Raw genomic sequence first — 10833 nt, forward strand, 5'->3', positions numbered from 1 at the left:
TGGCAGTGAGTTTTGAGAGACTGGGGAGAAGTGGGTTGAGGGTCGGTGTGGAGGCCCTGTCCTTAGCGGTGTGTTGCCCTCAGCGCTAGGCCAGTGACGTACCCCACTGCTGTCGCCACTTCAGGGCTCCTGGCACAGCCTTTCTGACTTCCTCGGTGACCCCCGTGCGCCGCTGGGGCTGGAGCAGCGCTTGGGGTGTCCTGGGCTGCTGGCGGCAGTGATGCCCTGCAGAGACACATGGGAGAGTGACAGGGCCCCAAGGGAAACCCAGAGAAGGGGACCGCACCGCAGACAGCCATCCCCAGACACTGCCAGGTCCTGGGGCCTGCTCCCTGGTCAGGCCTGGAAAGGGAGTGTGGTCTCAGCGACATTTCACAAGGTGACCCTTGACAGAGGGTGATGCTAGAAAGTGGGTGACAGCCGAGCGACACTGCTGGCGATGAGTCTCACCACCAGGGGACTTCCAGGAGCACGGCTGCCCCCCCAGCCCCGGCCACCTCTCGATTCCCCGTCGGGGCTGTTCTGTAAGAATGGCCGCTTTCACCGAGTAAGGTGTGCAGCCTACATCAGAATGAATCCTTTCTCTGGCCGAGCAATACTCCATTGCTGCTGCGGATTGTATGTCCCTGTTGTCACCGGGCGGGCACTTGGCTGGCCCCATTTTGTCTGCTGTGGGTACGGCTGTGCCGAGCCCTGCCCAGGCCAAGTGTGGTTGGACAGCCCGCTTCCGCTTGGGCACCACGATGTCGGGCAAGTGGCGCCCTTTGGACGGGGAGGGGCCCCAGCGGCCTGCCCTTCACGCCCGCCCTCCTCTCCTGTGGGCTGGGGAGCCCAGCTCAAGTGGTCGCCTCCCTGCTGTCCTCGGAGGAACGCTGGCCGGGCGAATGGTGCCACTGTCTGCTGCTCGGCCACCCAGACGCCCCTGGAGGCCGCCCTGCCCGGCTGGCGGGTTTCTCCTTCGAGCCCCTTCTCAGCTGCTCCCCGGTCGGTGGGGACCGCTACGTGGGGTGGGAGGCGGCGGCCCTGGCCTGGGGCGCCCTCCACGGGGAGCCCGGCCGCCCCCGCAGGCCGAGCCGCCTGGCCCGCGACGCTCTCGCTCCCCGCGACCCTGACCACCCCCAAATGGCCCCAGCCCTCCCGACTGACCCGCCCTCCGCCGCCAAACCAGCCAATCCACACGCGGCCTGTGCCACGTCACCGGGGTTTCTGCCGTCACTCTCGCACCCGCAGCCAATCAGCGCCAAGCGAACACCATGGTCCCCGCCCCGGCGAACCCGGGTCCCTTCCTCCGGTGGGTGATCGGGGCGGCCTCCTGGGGATCCGCCGGGCTATGTCTGCGGGCGCTGCTCCTAATCGCCACGGAAGCAGCGGTGAAACGGGTGGCCACAGCGAAACGACGACTTAGTGGTGCACAAGATGTAGACGTGCAGCGGGGACAGGCGAGAGAGGCCGAGGGACAGCAAGGAAAGACAAAGAGGGCCCCGAGTTTCTTTTTTTTTAATTCATTTTTTCATAGCAAAACATGTACTGAGCACTTTAGGCACACATAGTGCGAACACTCATCCTAGGGAATTTGCACCTCTACCTGGCCCCTCCCACCTCTTTTCTCCCATCCCCCTCAAGCCCCTGCCCTCTCTGTGTACAAAAGCGGTTTCCAGTTTGTCCTTCTACTTTCACTGTTTTCTTGTCCCTGCCTTCCTTTCCCCCTCCCTCCTCCCTTGCTCCCCTTCCCATTTGAACACTTTCTTCCCGTTCCCCAACATCTGTTATGCATCTTAGTCCTTACTTCCATTTTCCAGTTTCTCACACCAGAGAGACAATGCAGCATTTAACCATGTGTGTCCGATTTATGCCACTAAGAGTGTGGTCTCAGGGTGCACCCATTTAACTAGAAATGTCTCAAGCTCATCCTTATGGGAGAGTAGTACTCCACTGTATAAAAAAATCACATCTTTGGACCAAGGATTCAGCTCAGGGGGACCGCACCTGCCTCGCCAGCGCAAGGGCCTGAGTTCAATCCCCAGTACCCCCCCCCCAAAAAAAAACTCTGCACAAAAAAACCACATCTTGGGGCTGGGTATTTAGCTCAGTGGATTCGGCGCCTGCCTCGCAAGTGCAAGGTCCCGAGTTTGATCCCCAGTACCAATAAAACAAACGACAAAAACCACATCTTATCTGTTCGTCAGTTGATGGCCATTTAGCTCCAAGTTTCTGTCAGTCCCACAGCCAGGAAGAGTGAGGGCTGTCTCAGTCTCCTTGTACACAACCACAGACACACACACACACACACACACACACACACACGTGCGTGCCTCACAACAGGGATCAACCTGAGCCAGTCTGAGTTTGACAGAACAAAGGCTTTGACATTGGCACTCAGGAAACATGAAATCACACAAGCAAATCAAACCTGAATGAGAATCACAAACTAAGAGTTAACAGTGCTCAGTGGCAAGAACCGAGGAGCACACCAGGTAGTACAGGAACTGGCAACGGAGGGCCGCTCCTCTCTGTGTCCCTGTGTGCGGGAGCCTGGCGACATGGAGCCTCGGGTGTCATGTGTCGAGTGTCTAGAAGGAGCGCCTGCCAACTCTGGGGAGTGACGAGCGTCTCCTTGCCAGACCCCGCCAGGGACAGGCGACAAGAGACAAGGCACGGAAGACAACACTGCCCACCCCAGGAGGCCAGGCCACCCCGCTGGCAGGGGACGCTGAGGGGGACAGGCCCACTCCAATCTCAGCCCCCACGCAGACCACCCAGGTGTCGCAGTCCCAGGGTTCAGGTCCCAATCGTCCCCAGGCACTGCATACGTTGTAGCCACCAGCAGCACGACAGTGCCAGCCAAGGACAGCAGGGACTGGCACTCTGCAGGTGCAGGCTGCCACGGGGTCCCTGGGCCCAGGCCACCCTTACAGGCAGGCGACAGCTTCGCTCACTGCGGCCGCCGCCCCAAGGGAAAGGTTCGGGCCTGTGCCCCCGCCCAAGGCAGCACACTCTGGTCCCCAAAGGGCAGCCTGGGAGGAGTGGCTTGGGAGCCAGGGACCTGGAGAGGGGGCCACAGCGCTGCCTGCTTGGGGCTGGGCCAGAAAGTGGAGAGGGGACACCGAAGGGACACAGCCGGGGAGGAAGCAGCTCCTGGCCCTAGAGGGGCCGGGGAGGGACAGGAAGAGCCGGGGCTCAGGTCCCCCGGCGCGGAGCGAGAGGCCCCGATTCCTCAGGGAAGGAGGAGGCCTCGCCGCCGGCCAAGAGCAAGCACAGGGCAGCCGGAAGCGCCCTCCGCACCTTCACCTTCTTCCCCAGCCCTTCTCCCCTCGGGGCCCGATTGGTTCCTCACCCAACACTCGGAAACTCGGTTCCAGTCGCTGCGGCTGCTGTTTTGTTTGTCCATTTCTTCTGCTAATAGGGCTCTTTGCAGCCTGGTGGGGCCAGGTGGCGCACGCGTGTCATCCCAGCCCTCTGGGAGGCTGAGGCAGGAGGACTGCAAGTTTGAGCCCAGCCTGGGCAACAGATTGAGACCTCATCTCCAAATACAAACTTTAAAAATGCCTGCGGATGTGGCTCATTGCCAGAGGCCCTGGGTCCAACCCCCAGGACCCCAAAATGGATAATGATGAACTAAAAGTTCTGGTTTCATCTTTTTCAAATCTGCCTGGATGTTCAAACTTATCCCTTCTCTTTGAAGCCGTCCTTTATTTATGATTTCTACTGTCTCAGGACACAGTGCTGACGCTCCGGGGGCAGCTGGTGCGTGTCCTCCTCACGTGTTCCCTTCCCTCCCCGGCTGCTGCCATCTGCATCTTGCCGCATCTCGGCAACCAATGACCACCCGCGGGGTGAGGCGGCCCAGCTGTGCCCCCACAGATGTCTGAGGCCCGCGCTAGCGTCCCTGTGCCACCCGGCCAGGCAGGACGAGGAAGGCCAGGCCGGACGCTCCCCTCCCACACACACACACACACACACACACACACACACACACACACACACACACCCCACACGTGCACACACCCGCTCTGCACCTCCATCCAGGCTGGGGTCGCTGCTGGAGGAGGAGGCTCAGCAGGCAGGGGCTGAGGCCCCAGCCGGTTCTACCACGCATCCCGCCTACTTGCGGCCGCCAGCCACTGAGCCTCCTGTGCCAGCACAGCCTGGTGACACTGACGGCACTGGGGGCCGTGGCCAGGAATGGAGGGACCTGGAGGGGCCGTTGGGACAGCCTGGCTGTAGGAAGCAGCCTTCACCCCTGAGGACACCAGCAGATGCCCTGAGGGTGACGCCCTGGAGACCAGTGCCCTTCAGCTCCCAGGGGGTCCCACCCTGAGGGAGGGCACCAGCCCAGGGGCCCCCACCCCACTGGCCCTCAGCCACCGTACCCACCCCTCCCGTGGGCCAGGCCCCTGTGTGGGCAGCATGGTCTCCTCCCTGCTTTCCTCCCCGCAGCAGGACAGGCCAGGGGCCTGCGAGGCGCCACCCTCTGTCCCTGCCTAGCAAGCGCTGGCGCTCCTGTGGCCGAGACCCACAGCCTGATCCATGACTGGGCTCCAGAGGACCCGCCCCGGCCTTGGCCCACCCAGCAATGGCAACTCCACATCCAGATTCTCCCTAGAAGCTCGGTCCGAGGGTGCCTGCCTGTGCTCAGGCCACGGAGGGAGGGTGAGGCAGAAGGGGCACAAGTCAGAGGCCAGCCCGGGCAACTCAGCAACTTAGGGACACCCGGTCAGTCTCCAGATAAGAAATGAAGAAGAGCTGCGATCAAGCTCACTGAGAAGGCCCTGGATCAACCCCAGCACCACAACAAAAGAATTCGGTCCAGCCGCTCCTCCCTCCCTGTCTCTCTGTGTCTCTGCTGGGAATGAGCCAGAGGGAAGGTGCTCTGTACACCCAGGTGCCCTGGAAGGTGGGGCAGGGTGCTCACCGCACAAGGACGCTTCCTTAGGACCGGGAGGCCTGAGTCTCCTGTGCCCTCGCCTGCCCTGTGCCCCGGCAGAGAGGGCAGAGAGCCTTTGGCTGCTGGGCACACGGGCCTGCAGGGACTCACGGGAAGGGGCTTACCAGGGCCCCAGGAACCTCGAGGCCCCCCAGCCTTGGGGACAGGGACCCTGGCTGGCTCTGGCCCCAGAGAGACGGGCCACACCTTCCTGCGCTCCTGCCTGAGGGACAGGGGCGCCAAGCCCTTCATTCCTCCCACCCATGCCCTGGGCACGAGCCACTTCTGGCAGGACTCCGCACCACCACCCTCCGTTCTCCGCTGCACCACACGTCGGCTCCGTGGGCCTGGCCACGGCCTCAGCCCCAGTGCGGCACTGTGGACGATGCCACACGTGGGAAGGAGCCTCTCGAAGGACCTAAGGGACTGTCACAGTGGCGCTCAGCACCCGAGGGCTGGGCAGAGCAGGGCAAGAATGGCCCAGGCCCACGCACCGGCAGGGAAAGTCCCCCCTCCTGCCTGGGGGAGGCCGAGGGCTCCCGGGACAAAGCGATGCTGAGAATCCACAAATCGGGGATGTGGGTGTCCTGTGACCATGGACAACCTGATGGGAAACCTCATTCGGGCGGGCGCCGGGTGGGGAAGAACATCCCCCAGGAAGGAGCAAACTCGGTTGAGTGTCACACTGAGGGAGCCGCGGGCACAGGTGGAGCAAAGCCAGTCTCCCGGGAAGGCCGAGGCAGGAGGCTCCTCCACCCAGGTGGGGCGCTGATGGAAATGTGGTGCTGCCACCCCGACCTGACTCAGGCAGGGTCACTAATGTCAGCTGCTGAAAACCTCAGATCCTGGCTCAGCCCCAGGCAGTAGCCCCTGCCAGACCCCCGGTTTGCCTCCACCCCATCCGGGAGGTGACTGGCTCCAGGCCCCTTTGGGGCTTGGTCACCCGGAACCCAGAGGAGCTAGGGAGGAGCTCGGGAAGCCCCAAGTGCCTTCGCTCAGCCCCTTCACCCCGGGCAGCGGCATCCACGTGGTGAAAGGGTCAGGGGCAGGTCGTCCACTCCGAAGAGAACAGAGCAGCACACAGCGGAGGCTGAGGTGGGATGGGCCAAGCTCCGCACCCTGAATCAGAAGGCAGCGGTTCAGCACACCCCCCCCCCGGGGGGCGGGGGGTCCACACCAGCAGCATCACAGACCTCTGCTTGGGGACCAGGGGCCCTAGTGTCAGGCGACACACACCACCACCACCCCACCAGGGCCGCCAAAGGCTCAGGAGCCAGACCGGAGGAACTGGGAGGAGAGGGCCGAGATGGGGTGCAGCCGGGTGCCACGGACCTCGCACTGCAGCTCAGCGCCAAGGGGACCAGCCTGCTATGGGGATAGGAGGATTCTCGGGTGGCACTGTGTGCCGTGACAGGGGTCCCTGCCTCTGCGCCAGCAATTCCACCCCTTGCTGTGTCCTGGGCCCTGTGGCCAGTGGCACCTGCAGTGGTGACGGCGGGGTCGTGGAAGCCAGGAGGGAGCGTTTCGGGTGCGGGACCTGCCCAGGGAGACCACCCAGTGTCCTCCTCCCTGTTGAGGAGCAGCTGGGGACAGCAGGAAAGCGGGCGCCCTGGGTGCCCAGGGCCATGGGAGACGGCCGGGAACCCTCCTGAGTGACGACCCAGCTGCCCTCGGCCCGGACTTCAGCACAAGGACTCGTGGGGGACAAGCCACTTGCACGAAGGACACAGCCCGAGCCAGGTGCTGGCGCCTCGACCTATTTCCCCCAGGATGCACGGCATTGCAGGCAGGAGACGCAGCTCGAGGCACTGGAAGGAAGGGGCCAGAGCAGAGCCAGGAAGAGGGGAACACAGAGCCCGTCCTCCAACCCCACCTCCACTGCCTGGTCGGCGGCTGCCGGGACAGGGCAGGCGTGGCTCCACAGGCATGGGCTCTGCGAGGGGACTCCTCAGGCCTATGAGAGTAGAAGGCTCAGGTGTCGCCTGGCGTTCACCTGGAGGACAGAACCTCAGGGGCCACCTCCACCCTGACAGCAAGGATAAACACCAGTTGCAGGATGTCGCTGAGGATTCCCGGGGAAACCGCCACCCAGGGGTCCCAGCAGACACCACCTCGAGGGCAGACGAAAGGCATCGGCAAGATGCACCGCTCCGGCCAAAGACAACCGCTGCAAGAGTGAATAGCCTGTTCCGAATTGTTTGGGTTTTTTAAAGGTGTTTTGTTTGTTGTGGGGGGTACCGGGGATCGAACTCAGGACCTTGCGCTTTCAAGGTAGGCGGTGGTACCACTGAGCTACATCCCCCGCCTCTTGCTTTATTTTTTGAGACAGGGCCTCACCTTGTACCCTAGGCTGCCCTTGAGCTCACTCTGTAGCCCAGGCTGGCCTTGAACTTGCAGCGACCCTCCTGTCCCAGCCTCCCGAGGGCTGGCATCACAGGGGTGCACCACCACGCCTGACACAGCATGAGTGTTTTGAAACCGTAGGAATGCCGGGTGTGGTGGTGCACCCCTGTGATGCCAGCACTCGGGAGGCGGATGCAGGAGCATCCGCGTGAGATCGAGGCCAGCCTGGGCTACAGAGCCAGACGCTGTCTGCCTGTCTGCCTGTCTGCCTGTCTGTCTCTCTCTGTCTCGCACACGCACACACCCCAACCACCTAAAACACCCATGTGAGTGACTGTGTTGGTGACAGTATGGAACTGCCATGGAAACTGCAAATCCACTTCCACAAGACCCAGCACCCATTCTCTTGGGCACTCAAGAAGGAAACAGGACCCCGCGAAAACCTGGGCGCCAGTGCTCGACCTCGGCTTCTTGGGTGAGTGCCTTAAGGATCAAAAGCAACTCCTGTCCTGGAAGGGGCCACTACTCAAACTGCGCTTCCTGGAAGCCTGGACGCTGACCAGGCGGCGAAAAGGGAGAGTCGCGGGCACAAGGACGGACTCAGAGGGACCTGGAGGGAGTCACAGCCCTCCCAGGGGCTGCAGCTCCCGCGGCGACATGGATGGGACAGTCCTCCCGTGACAAACCCCAGGCGCGGGAACAGGGGACGGACGGGTGGCTGGGACTGCAGGTGGAGGCCGAGTCTACATCGGGTCCACAGGAGAGACCCTCGGGTGGGGAGGGCTGTCTTCTGGCTGCTGCTGGTGACAGAGGCTAGAGTCCCGCAGTCGCACGCCTGCGCCGCGCCGGGAACACCTCCCGCACCGTTTCCGTCCGGGTTTCTGCGGTAGTGGGGGGGTGAACCCCGGGAACGCAGGCGCATCCTCGCTCTCATTATTTGGAGCCAGGGTCTCGCTCACTTGCAGGGCTGGGCTGCAACGTGGGAGCCTCGCCCTGGCCCAGCCTCCCGAGGAGCCGGGACCACGGGGCAGCGACACCTCGGACACCTCGCCGGCGGACCCGCCCCGGGGAAGAGGCGCAGGCTGGGAACGCGGGGCGGGCGGTCTCCCGAGTTTTTTCCCCCGCATCTTCCGGTGCACTTAACTAGCGCAGGACCTGGCGCCCACAACCGAGCACGACCCGGCAGCGTCAGATGTGCGCGGAGCTGGTGCCGCACGGTCCCCCCGCCGTCCCAAGCACACAAGAGCAGCCCGCAATGCCCAGGGCCGCAGCGGGAGCACGCACGTAACCGGGCGGATTTCGAGGAAAGACGAAGCCTCCCTCCGCCCCCGCTGGGGGACGGAACTTCCCTTTCGAAGGAGCCTTCTCGTTGGTGGAGCGAGCCGAGCCCGACCAGGCGGAAGTCGAGGCCCAACTTCCAGCGCGCCTGCGCAGGCGCCATTTCGAGGCGGCGAGGCGGGGCCGCCGGGGGCAAGGGGCGTGTGTGGGAGTGGGGCCGGCTCCCAGGGGCGGAGCTTGTGCCCCCAGGCGCAGGCTCGGGCGCAGGCTCGGGCGCGGGGGCAGGCGCAGGCGGGTGTGGGAGCAGGCGGTCGGGATGGGAAGGTCCAGTCCGGCACGGGGCTGGAAGGCTGGGGATCTCCAAAGAGCTGTGCCACCCGGTCCGACCCGCCCGGTCCGACCCCGACGAACCGGGCGTCTGCGCCCTGGCGGTAGGAAGAGCGGAAGGAGCCTCCGTGGAGATCCGGGACTGGGGACCCGTGGGCCTCCGAAGTGCGTCCCGGGCTCCCCCAAGCCTCGCCCGACCAGGAGGCCCGGGAAGGAGACGTCGCCCTCCCAGGGAGACTAGGGGACAGGGGATGGCGAGAAGCCTGCCGCCGCCGCCGCCGCCGCCGCCGGGGCTGGCCACCCAGCGTGAACACCGTGGCTCGGCCGCGCCTCAGTCCGGCCCCAGCGCTCTCGCGCCCTCTCCCTCGCGCTTCAGCTTCCCGGGACCCAGAGGGTGGCTGTCCCCTCCTGCCCGCCCCGCCCCGCGGGCGGAGTGGCTGGGACGCGCCTGTGTCTCGCCTGAGCACGGACACCCCCCCCCCACACACACAGGCACTGTCCAGGTAGAGGTGGCAGCTGGCGCCCGAGTCACAGGGGTCCGGGATCCCTCGCTTCTGGCGCTGGGGATGCAGGCAACAGGCCTGACCCGTCCCCAGCTCACCTGACAGCTGCGGCCCGCGCGGTGGGGAGGCCGCGGGTGTTCTGTCCCACGTCAGGACCCGGTGGGGCTGAGTGCCACCTGGGGCCCTTTCAGTTCCCGGGCTGCCCTGTGTGGGAGGGAGGTCCGGGTGGCCGCAGAGAAAGCAGGTGGAACCTGGAGGTGGGAGGGAACGGACCCCTCCGGGCGATTGGCCCCCTACACTGCGCCTGGGAGCACCATCCCCCCACCCCCGGCCCCCGGGCCGATGGGACACCCACAGGAGCGGCCGCTCGCTCGGGGTTTCTGGGTGTCTCCCGTGCCCCCGCAATTCGCTTCCCTGGGCTGGGCTCCCAGCTCCTGGTGCTGCTGCCCAGGCTGCGGGCCCGCCCAGGGATGGCGCTCCTGGCCACTCTCGGCCTGCCTGGGTGGTCTCCGCGCAGGTCCAAGGGTGGCCGTCGTCTCCCTGGAGCCCCACCAGAGGCCCAGGGTCTCTCGAGGAAACAGAAGGGCTCGTGTCCAGGAGCGTCGCCTGGCAGAGGATAGCATGTCGCTTTCGGTTTCCGTCCCTGGCCTCTGCCCTCTGCCCTCTGCCAGTAGGGCCTGGGCGCTCGCTCGCTCTCATCTCACTGCTGGCTGTCCTCATGCTGTCCCGGTCCCTGGTGCTTAGGTTTGGGAGTTTTCCCGGGCAGCCCCTGGCTTCAAGTCTGGGCAACATCGGAAAGGCCAGGCCTTTCCTGAGGGCTTGGGCCTGCTTGCCCCGGGCTCAGCCTTGGCAGGGTCCCCAACGACAGTCCTGTGCCCGTCCTGACTGCCTTGCAGCCCGTGACCCGAGTGCAGCGCCGCCACGTGACTGTCCCGCCTCCTCGCCCTGTTCCCCAGGGACTGCCCAGGAGGACCCTCAGAGCCAGGCTGTGGCTCAGGGTCCCTTCCGGGTGCCCCGTGGTGGGGCCTGGCAGGAGGCTGGAGCTGGCTCCCTGTCTGCTCCCGACCCCTCCTGTACCGGGGCCGCTCGGGGTGGGAGGCCTCCGCAGCACCAGTGCTGGGGAGCAGCAGACCGCCGGGGTTGCCCCAAGGCTGAGCCACCGCCTCCCGGACCCCACGGCTCTCCTGGGGGACTGAGGCACCGGTGTTGTGCTTTCCTGCCGGCAGGCCAGAGCTGGAATGGGGCTGATGGGGTAACACCCCAGGGAATCGGGGTCCCTGGCTGCTCCTCCAGTCAGAAGAAGGGCTCATGGGCACCTTTGCCAGAAACCTGCCCTGCTGTCCGGGTCCCCAGCAAGGCTGCCTCAGGACCGTGTCCTCCGTGCACACCCGGATGACAGGCTGTGTTGCGTCCCTGCAGCCCAGACAGGGAGAGGCCTCGTGGCGAGAGCAGAGGGTG

The sequence above is a fragment of the Heterocephalus glaber genome, unplaced genomic scaffold, assembly GCF_053883595.1.
Source record: "Heterocephalus glaber isolate CG9 unplaced genomic scaffold, H.glaber_assembly_v1.0 deba00001861, whole genome shotgun sequence".
Classification (NCBI taxonomy): Eukaryota; Metazoa; Chordata; class Mammalia; order Rodentia; family Bathyergidae; genus Heterocephalus; species Heterocephalus glaber.